Source organism: Pseudonaja textilis, chromosome 7 (assembly GCF_049901715.1).
Source record: "Pseudonaja textilis isolate UNSWEBS1 chromosome 7, rPseTex1.2, whole genome shotgun sequence".
NCBI lineage: Eukaryota > Metazoa > Chordata > Lepidosauria > Squamata > Elapidae > Pseudonaja > Pseudonaja textilis.
The window spans coordinates 37,202,866-37,213,009 of record NC_141996.1 but is presented as its reverse complement, the minus strand read 5'-3'; positions in this window follow the sequence as shown (position 1 = coordinate 37,213,009).

The following is a 10,144-nucleotide window of genomic DNA, read 5'->3' as shown; positions in this document are numbered from 1 at the left end:
CTCATGCTTATTCTTGAAATTCTTTTGAAGCTTGGAATGGCTTCAGATTTGAATCGGAAAACACAATACTGCAAAAAAATAAAACTAAAAAATGCACTGGCTCTTTTTCCAAGCCATAGTAAGTTTCCTGTTATGCAAGTGAAATGAAAGCACAAATAGTCATCATTCCATTTCCTTCTTTTTGACAAGTATTTGTAAAACAGAAGAGAAATATTTGAGCGAATATGAGAAAAACTATAATTAAATCAGGGATGACCGCTTTATTCAGTCTGACATGCCTATAGCAAAATATCACAAGAAATACACTTTTGAATATTATATTATGATATCTTTTGAATATTATGATATGAGTTACATCAAGATAAATCATTAGGTGAAAACTCTACAGGGATTTGGCACAACGTATTAGGTAACTCTCATACCATGATGCTCATGATATGAGACAAATTCCTACTGTGCATATATCAATGTGTGATAGACGTGATGCATCAAGTCAGCCTATATCACAACTATACTTCATCTAATAATTATTATTTGCACATGTGGGCTTGTGTAAATGTGATGAACACTGTCATAGTGCACTCAACAAATGCCACAATGTATAGGGGAGTGATTTGTGGAAGTGAACGACACCGTATAGTTGGTCTATTTTTCCCTTGTAAGGCAGTGACAGGCCAGGATGGGTAGTACTCTTCCTTATTTGCTAGGGACTAAGTCTGTGCAAAAGGCTTATTAGCCTAGCTCCACCCACTCTGGGTGACTCCTCCGCAGCTTATGCTCAGTCCTTAGCAAACAAGGACGTGTGGGTTGCCCCTCCTGCCTTTGGAAAGTTTTCTTCCAAAGGCAGACTTTCTAAAACATTGTTCGTTCTTTTCTTTTTTACTTTACTTTAAAAAGCTGCCTCTTGCAAATTTCTTTTTGAATTTGGCGCCCCGCTATCACTGCTGACGATTGGGGCTGGCAAACATCTGAGGACTGCTCTGGGGATCTGGAGCAGCCGATGGGCCGCAGTGGCCGTTTTCTTGCCCTTCGGGGTGAAGAGAAAGATCAGATCGGCAGGACAGCCAAAGGGGCTTGGGCGGAGGCTTCCGCCATAGCGAAGAAGCTGCAGGGCTATTTTTCGGGCTCCTCAGTGAGAGGAGGCAGTTTCCGTGGCTGGATGGCCATTTTGGAAGAGCGTGGGCATTAGCCACACTAGAGACAGAGCCGCGGGGCTTGTTCAACCCCGCAGTGAAGTTGCAGCTGTAGTGATCAGCAGCTGCCTTCTCTGAAAGTCTTGGCTGTGTCTTGTTCTCTGCCTGGGCAGAGCAACGAAAGCCAGGGAGACTTATTAGCTCCCCCTGGGGAAGAAGAAGGAGGCCATTTTGAAGATTTCTCATGGCCGGTGGCCATTTTAGATATCTACTGTTGGCCATTTTGAAGACTTAGATGGCCATTTCGAAGATACTTCTTCCCAGCACTTCTGTGCCTTTGGTCAGCACCAGTTGCCTCTGGAGCTGTGGACAACATCAAAGGGTAGGCACTATAACTTTCAATTTTCCCAGGGGGGGATTGGTTTCCCCTTGGGCTCCCAGCAGGGCCTGGTCTATCAATATTGTCCTGATAGACCCAGGAGGGTTGGAGTCCCAGTAGGAAGAAATATCTTTCTACTGAAGTGTTTTTGGGCAGAAGAAAGTGGTGGTTGGTGTGGGGATAGAGAAGATTTCCCCTGAAGATAATTTCATAAATCCCTTCATGTGCTCTCTTCCTGGCACAGGACTTCCCATCCAGATTTGGCCTTGCTGCTCCACGATGGCTGAAGCCCCAAGGGAAACCAGAGCTTCTAAAGCGGCCAAGCCTCAAAAGGTGGCTCCTGCTGCTTCTACCAAAGGGAAGCAGCCTGTAAAGAAGGCCTCAAGGGCAGAGGAGAAGGATGCTTCCAGATGTCATCAAGCCATCGAGAAACAAATAGCCAAGGTGCATCAGGCCTCTTCTCACGTAATGTCTGCACACCCCTCCGGCTGCATTCAGTGAAGTGGATTTGAAGGAGACTGGACCTTCTTCCAGACGTGGTTTCCAAACTTGGTCCCCTGATGTGTCCAGGAGAGGCGCATCTCCAATTCCTTCTGAAGGCGACAGTCAAGCTGAGGATCTTCAGGGAGATGTGGCACCTTGGCAGGAGTGTGGGCGCAGTAGACAGGGGGTGGAACCCCCTTTCCCTTCTACTGCATCTGCAACCAGGCCTACTGACCCTTCTGATTTGGATGTCCCAATGAATCTACAACTCCTGATAGACAAGGCAATCAGGAAGGGCATCTCAGAAGGTTTGCAGAGAGTGACTCGGCATTCTTCGGCTGCCTCTGACTTGTCAAAGAGAAGATCCCAGGTTCGTGAGGCTCTCTTGTCAGAACAAGGCTCCTTTCTCCAGGAGCCAGTTTCTGGTTGGCTGAAGGCTTCACTCCTGCTGCCTCAGTGCTTCCTTCATTGGTGGGGGAACTTGATCAGCTGGAATGTGATATGTCAGCGGATGAAACCCTTCACAGGAAGTTCCGGTGTTTACTGGTTGTTTTAAATATGCTTTGTTTAGTCCCTTGTTGTTCAAGGCTAGAAACACTGCCAATTTGAAAAACGCAGATGATGAGGCCATGATCACTCTTCCTCCTGAGGAGTCAGATGTTCTCTTCGACGACCCTGAAGTCAGGAAGGAAGTATTTCCATCACCAAAGCTGTTCCTGAAGGTAACCAAGAAGCAGCTTGAAGCTCCTGCCACAGGGCCCAATCCTCTGGCCTCTGATCGCAGATTCTTCAATGTGGGGCCAGAGCTTACCAAGACCCTTCAGGCCCCCACAGTTGATGCTCCAGTCGCTGCTTTGGCCTCCTCCTTATTTGTTTCTTCAGACCCAGAGGAAGTCCTCAAGGCAGAAGAAAAGTGAGTGGAACAGTCGCTATAGCAATCCCATTTGGCTGCTGCAGGGCTGTCAATGCTTCTACAGCAGTTTCTTTCTTTACGAGAACCTTGCTCAACTGGCTGAAGCAGCTGGGGCATAGGATTCCCTCATCAGATGTCCATACTCACCAGGACATCAACAAGATCATGGCAGCCACTGAATTTACAGAAGATGCCACCCTGCATAGCGCCAGATTTGCCATGAAGGTCATTGCTTCCTCAGTGGCAGCCAGGCGCATGTGCTGGCTACGCAACTGGCAAGCTGATGGCAGATGTAAATGGAAGTTGGTGTCTGCTCCGGTGCAAGGGGAGAAGCTCTTTGGTGAGGTCCTTGAGCCCCTTTTGGTTGAAACCAAGGACAAAAGATTCTTCCTTCAGTCCTGAAAAGGGTGGAACATCGGGCCACTCCTTATTTCAAACGACTTCAGTTCAGAGGAGAGTCATCTTCCAGTTTCCAATGGCCATCAAAAACTGCTTATCAATGTCAAGAACCTCCTCCTGATCGCTCAGGCAAGGGCAGGCAGCAGTTTTCTTCTAAACAGCCCTTTCGAGGAGGAGGAAGTCACCCGTACCGTCGCCAATGCTAGTGCTCACTCTGTTCCCATTGGTGGTCATTTAGTGTGGTTTGCTGACCAATGGGAGAGTATTACTTCTGACGCCTGGGTTCTATCCACCGTTAGATCGGGTCTTTCACTGGAATTCTGCTCCACTCCTCCAAGGTTCTTTATCTCCTGCCCAGTATCTAGAGATGCTGGGAGGTGGAGTCTGATGGAGTCAGTCATCCAACATTTGCTGGACCTCAAGGCCATTCAGGAGGTTCCCCTCGACCAACAGGGGATGGGATTCTACTCCAGAATATTTGTTATTCCTAAGGCCTCGGGGGTGGTTGTGGTGGACAATTCTTGATCTGAAACGACTCAATAAATATGTTGTTTACAGGCATTTCAAAATGCATCTGGGAAAGTGTTCAGCAGGGGGACTTCCTCACATCAATAGACTTGACAGGAGCCTCTTTACATGTTTCTATTTGTTCTTCCCACAGGAGATTTCTTAGGTTCTGTTATCAGGGACAACATTTCCAATACAGGACTCTTCCCTTTGTCTTCCGCCCCCAGGGTCTTTACCAAAATTTTAGCTCCCTTGGCAGTGCATCTCCATACCCTCTCGGTGCGTTTACAATGATATCTAGATGACATATTAATCACGTCTTCTTTTCAGAGGGCTCAGCAGGATCTGCAGGTTATTATTTCAGTTCTGCATCAATTGGCTGGAGCTCAGAGCTGTTCGTTTGGCCCTGAGGAAGTTTCTCTGCCAGGTGTCAGGGTCCAACGTCCTGGTCATGACTGACAATGTGGCCACAAAGGCGTACATCAATATAGAAGGAGGTACCAGGTCCCTTTCCATTGATCCCAACGGTGATTCGTAAGCTCTTGTTGGAGTGGGCTGAAATCATATTGGTGGCTCCCTTTTGACCTCACAGGCATTGGTTTTCTGATTTGATGGGCCTTTCAGTGATCCCTCCTAGACGGATTCCTGAGGAGGATATCTCTCTTCTCCAGGGGTCCCTGTCTCACCCAGAGCCCCAGTGGCTACAACTGGCAATGTGGAGTTTGAGTGGGGCATCTTAAAAAGCACCCAACTCTCCAATAAGGTTATCCAAACTATTCAGGCCTCCAGGCATCCATTTACAGTTCGCATTTATGAAGCTACTTGGCAATCCTTCTTAGCTTGGGGTGTCAAGTCCAACGTCTCACCTCTACAAGCTTCGGTGGCAGCAGTCTTGGAATTCTTACAGGCTGGCCTGGACAAGGGTCTTTCCCCCAACACTCTCCACAGGCAGGTGTCAGCCATCTCGTCAGTCTTGTCTTGTGGGAAGCTGGAATCTTTGGCTCAGCATCCTACAGATCGTAGGTTTCTCAGAGGAGCTACCAAACTTTGCCCTCCTGTGGTACAGAGGTACCCCACTTGGGACTTGACCAAGGTTCTGCAGTCCCTCACAAAACCTCTGTTTGAGCTGCTTCAACAATCTAGTCTTCATCTCCTTACTCAAAAGGTTGTTTTCCTAGTGGCAATCACTTCAGCGAGGAGAATCTCAGAGTTGGTTGCTCTCTCGGTTCGCCCCGACCTCTGCATTCTCCATCCTCATCGGGTGGTTTTAAGATTGGACCCAGCCTTCATTCTGAAGGTCAACACATCTTTCCACAGGGCTCAGGAACTGGTGCTTCCGGATTTCTGTCCTTAACTGGTCCATGAGTTGGAAAAGTTTTGGCACACACTAGATGTGCGCAGAGCCTTAAAAAATTACATTAAACATACTACTGACTTCCTCAGGACAGAGTCTCTGTTTTGTTCTTTCCAACCTTCCTCATTGGGGGTTAAGATTTCTCCATCCACAGTGAGTAGATGGATCAAAACATGTCTAGCTCAGGCCTATTCCAGCAGGGCCCTGCCAGTTCCCAGGGGCATTACTGCCTATTCCACCCGTAGTGCGGCTATGACAGCGGTATAGGCTACATAGCCGTCAGTGGAAGAGATCTGCAGGGCTGCTACCTGGACTTCACCTTTCATCCGTCACTATCACTTGGATTCCTTTGCGTCAGCAGATGCGGCGTTTGGTAGACAGGACCTCCAAAGAGTCATTTCAGACCGTGCCAGCCAGGACCAGTCTTAACCCTCCTGAGGACAACCTTGCTTTGGTATGTCCCATCCTGACCTGTCGCTGCCTTACAAGGGAAAATGGGCATTGTTTACCTGAACACCACTTTTCCTTGTAGGCAAAACAGGTCAACCCCATCCTGGGATTGGTTCCTTCCTGGGACTGTGGGGGGGATGAGTCCTGTTAAATCTCTTGTTTTCTTTTTCCTTCATTAGAGGCAACCCGGTCTGATGCACTGACTTTGCAGAAACTAGGGAGGAGTCACCCAGAGTGGGCAGAGCTAGGCTAATAAGCCTTTTGCACAGACTCAGTCCTAAGCAGATAAGGAAGAGTACTACCCATACTGACCTGACTTGCCCACAAGGAAAAGTGGTGTTCATGTAAACAATGCCCATTCACTAACAATAAACTTACACCTCGCTAGTATGAGTGAGTGAATAGATTGGGCTACCAGAATATTGTGAAATGAACACACACAAAGGAGTTTACATCTCTTTTGACTTGGGTAGCAAGAGATTGGAGTGTGCTTGAGATAAAAGGTACCTCCTGCCTTTCCTTCAATCCTTCGTTCCTCAGTTCTTTCAATTATATATGGAAGGGGGAAGTCAGTGGCTTTGAGGGAGGCATTTGATTGGCTGGATAAAGCAGGGATAAGCATGGAATTGGCCAAGTGAATTTAAGTGAGGTGTAAGTAACAAGAGGTGATGGGCAAGCTGAGAGACCGCGAGAGATGAAATATGTAAGGAACTCATGAAATCATTGAGGGAAATAATATACAATTATGTCGGATGTTGCATTATGATTTTAAAAGCAGTACTCTGGCAATCAGTTATGTATATGTAATTGATTAAATAAGGCAACTATCTACGCAACACAGCCACCTACTACCATTGCTCAAGGCCCGCTAATGGCTGGCTGCGTGGTGACTTCCAACTCATCATTAAGGGACATAAGCCACTTTTGGCTGCACCCCCTGAAATTCTATTTTGCACCTCCCAGGGGTGTGGCCAAGAAGTCAAGGTTGGGAATTTCTACTCTAAAACATGTTACCACTATTCTCCTAGCCAACTCCTTTATTTAATGGTTTCTTGTTTTGATTGCCTGGAATGGTTCCTTATTTGTCTGGATTTATGTAATATAAACTTTGGGCCACAGTTTCTTTCATTTAGACTTGTCCTGATGTTCTCCAGTGCATTATTTTTTGAAGTAATTATGATCTGTCTTGTAACTAGCTCAATTTACACTACACAATTTTTCCTTTCTCTACTTAGTATGTTTTGGTAGAAGCAGAACTAATTCAGTCGTCAACATATGATGTTGAAGCGCAAGTCTTAATAGATTACAGAATCATGTAACTGTCTGAAACACTTCATAATGGTTTCTATTTTTGGTGCTATGAGTTGTACTTTTCATGTATTGAATTCAGATTCCAAACTTAAGGTACAAAAATCTCTCAACTTATACATGAGCAGTGTTTTTGTGGTGCTGTACTTTTCTATGAAAGACAAGTGACTTCTAGTTGTGAAAGTTAACTTCCCAAACCTTAGATGTTCTAAGACAGGGGTCTCCAACCTTGGCCGCTTTAAGCCTGGTGGACTTCAACTCCCAGAATTCCCCAGCCAGCAAAGCTGGTGGCTGGGGAATTCTGGGAGTTGAAGTCCACCAGGCTTAAAGCGGCCAAGGTTGGAGACCCCTGTCCTAAGATTTCCTGTCACTAGGTAAATCCATGCCATGCAACACTGAGCCCTTTTTTACCTTGTTTCTGCACTTTTAAAAAACTGGAAATTTTTATTATACAAGTCTTCTTTCTTTTCCATATTCTCATAAGCAGCTTTATATTGTGCTCTTGTGAATATTTTAATAAACCTTTTTCATTAGTGGTCTGTTGTATGTCTCAATTTGTCAATCTACAATGATAGATAATGGAATAATTTGTACTTTAAATAGATAGGCTTCAAGTGGCTGGATTCACATCATGCAAAGCCAGGCTTGGTTTTATTTTATTTGTTTTGGCTTAATTCAGTGGATTTACATGACCTATAGCACTGAGCAAACTGGAGCAACACAATTAGTACGCTCAAATGGAGTGTGGATTGGAAAGGTAGAAAGGAGTTTCTTCCAACTATTTTCATGTTTTCCCAGAAGAGAAAAGCATGTTGCAGAGACTGTTACAATATACACTGCTCAAAAAAATAAAGGGAACACTTAAACAACACAATGCAATTCCAAGTCAATCACACTTCTGTAAAATCAAACTGTCCAGATAGGTAGCAACACTGATTGACAATTTCACATGCTGTTGTGCAAATGGAATAGACAACAGGTGGAAAGCAGAGGCGTTAGCAAGACATCCCCATTAAGGAGTGGTTCTGCAGGTGGTGACCACAGACCACTTCTCAGTTCCTATGCTTTCTGGCTGATGGTTTGGTCACTCTTGAATGCTGGCGGTGCTTTCACTCTAGTGGTAGCATGAGACAGAGTCTACAACCCACACGTGGCTCAGGTAGTGCAGCTCATCCAGGATGGCACATCAATGTGAGCTGTGGCAAGAAGGTTTGCTGCGTCTGTCAGCGTAGTGTCCAGAGCATGGAGGCGCTACCAGGAGACAGGCCAGTGCAGGAGATGAGGAGGAGGCCATAGGAGGGCAACAACCCAGCATCAGGACCGCTACCTCTGCCTTTGTGCAAGGAGGGACAGGAGGAGTACTGCCAGAGCCCTGCAAAATAACCTCCAGCGGGCCACAAATGTGCATGTGGCTGCTCAAACGGTCAGAAACAGACTCCATGAGGGTGGTATGAGGGCTGGACGTCCACAGGTGGGGGTTGTGTTTACAGCCCAACACTGTGCAGGACATTTGGCATTTGCCAGAGAACACCAAGATTGGCAAATTCGCCACTGGAGCCCTGTGCTCTTCACAGATGAAAGCAGGTTCACACATGTGACAGACGTGACAGGGTCTGGAGACACCATGGAGAACGTTCTGCTGCCTGCAACATCCTCCAGCATGACCGGTTTGGCAGTGGGTCAGTAATGGTGTGGGGTGGCATTTCTTTAGGGGGACGCACAGCCCTCCGTGTGCTCGTCAGAGGTAGCCTGGCTGCCATTAGGTACCGAGATGAGATCCTCAGACCCCTTGTGAGACCATATGCTGGTGTGGTTGGCCCTGGGTTCTTCCTAATGCAAGACAATGCTAGACCTCATGTGGCTGGAATGTGTCAGCAGTTCCTGCAAGACGAAGGCATTGATGCTATGGACTGGCCCGCCTGTTCCCCAGACCTCAATCCAATTGAGCACATCTGGGACATCATGTCTCGCTCCATCCACCAACGCCACATTGCACCACAGACTGTCCAGAAGTTGGGGGATGCTTTAGTCCAGGTGTGGAAGGAGATCCCTCAGGAGACCATCCGCCACCTCATCAGGAGCATGCCCAGGCATTGTAGGGAGCTCATACAGGCACATAGAGGCCACACACACTACTGAGCCCCATTTTGACTTGTTTTAAGGACATTACATCAAAGCTGGATCAACCTGTAGTGTTTTTTTCCACTTTAATTTTGAGTGTAACTTCAAATCCAGACCTCCATGGGTTGCTAAATTTGATTTCCATTGATACTTTTTGTGTGATTTTGTTGTCAGCACATTCAACTATATAATGAACAAAGTATTTAATAAGAATATTTCATTCATTCAGATCTAGGATGTCTTATTTTGGTGTTCCCTTTATTTTTTTGAGCAGTGTATATTCCCTACAAGAAAGTAACATATTTTATTTTTTTAAGGATATTTTTTTAACTTTAAAACAAGGCATTGCTCAGTTTGCATAAAAGCAGTTTGTCAAAAAAGCAGTTTGAAAAATATGATACTTATATGTAGCTTGTGGTTTTCCAAATTTTGCAACATAAAATAACCCCAGCCGGTATATTTAATATTGAATGGTACTGGGAAGTGTAGATCTACAGCATCTAAAGATGCATAATTCCTATCTTTACACTGTTGAACTCATACTGCTGGCTCTGGTGTTATTCATTTCTCCTCTGAATAAAAGGGAACTTGGATAGTAATTCTTAAAAAATGAGTAACAATCTATTTATAGAAATCTCCCCTGTATCTATGAAGTCTCTAGAGCATTAAATACCCATACATCCATACAATCAGGCAAAAGCAGTATTGTTATATACAATTGCTTTATTTTGAAGTGCTGCTATCTATCCAAGGAAAGAGAAGGAAAAAGACTCCACTGATATTACCAGGTAAGCAGGAAAACTTGGAAATCATAATGAGTTATCCCAGAAATAAATGTGTTTAACCATGATGAGAATCAGCAGCAAGACGACTAGAACAAAGATGTGCCACTTAACACACAGGAAGGAATAGCACAGGTCTAGAATTATGCAAAACATGGGCCAGGGAGTGAATGGGTAAAGAAAGTAAGAAAGAGCAACATAACTGAAGACGGAGGGTCCTGAGAGAGGAATGTGGGCTAATAATGTTGAGTGAGGGATCTTGGGGGCTTGGATGTCATTTTTTTTTAATTCACAGAATTTAACTGGCTACCTATC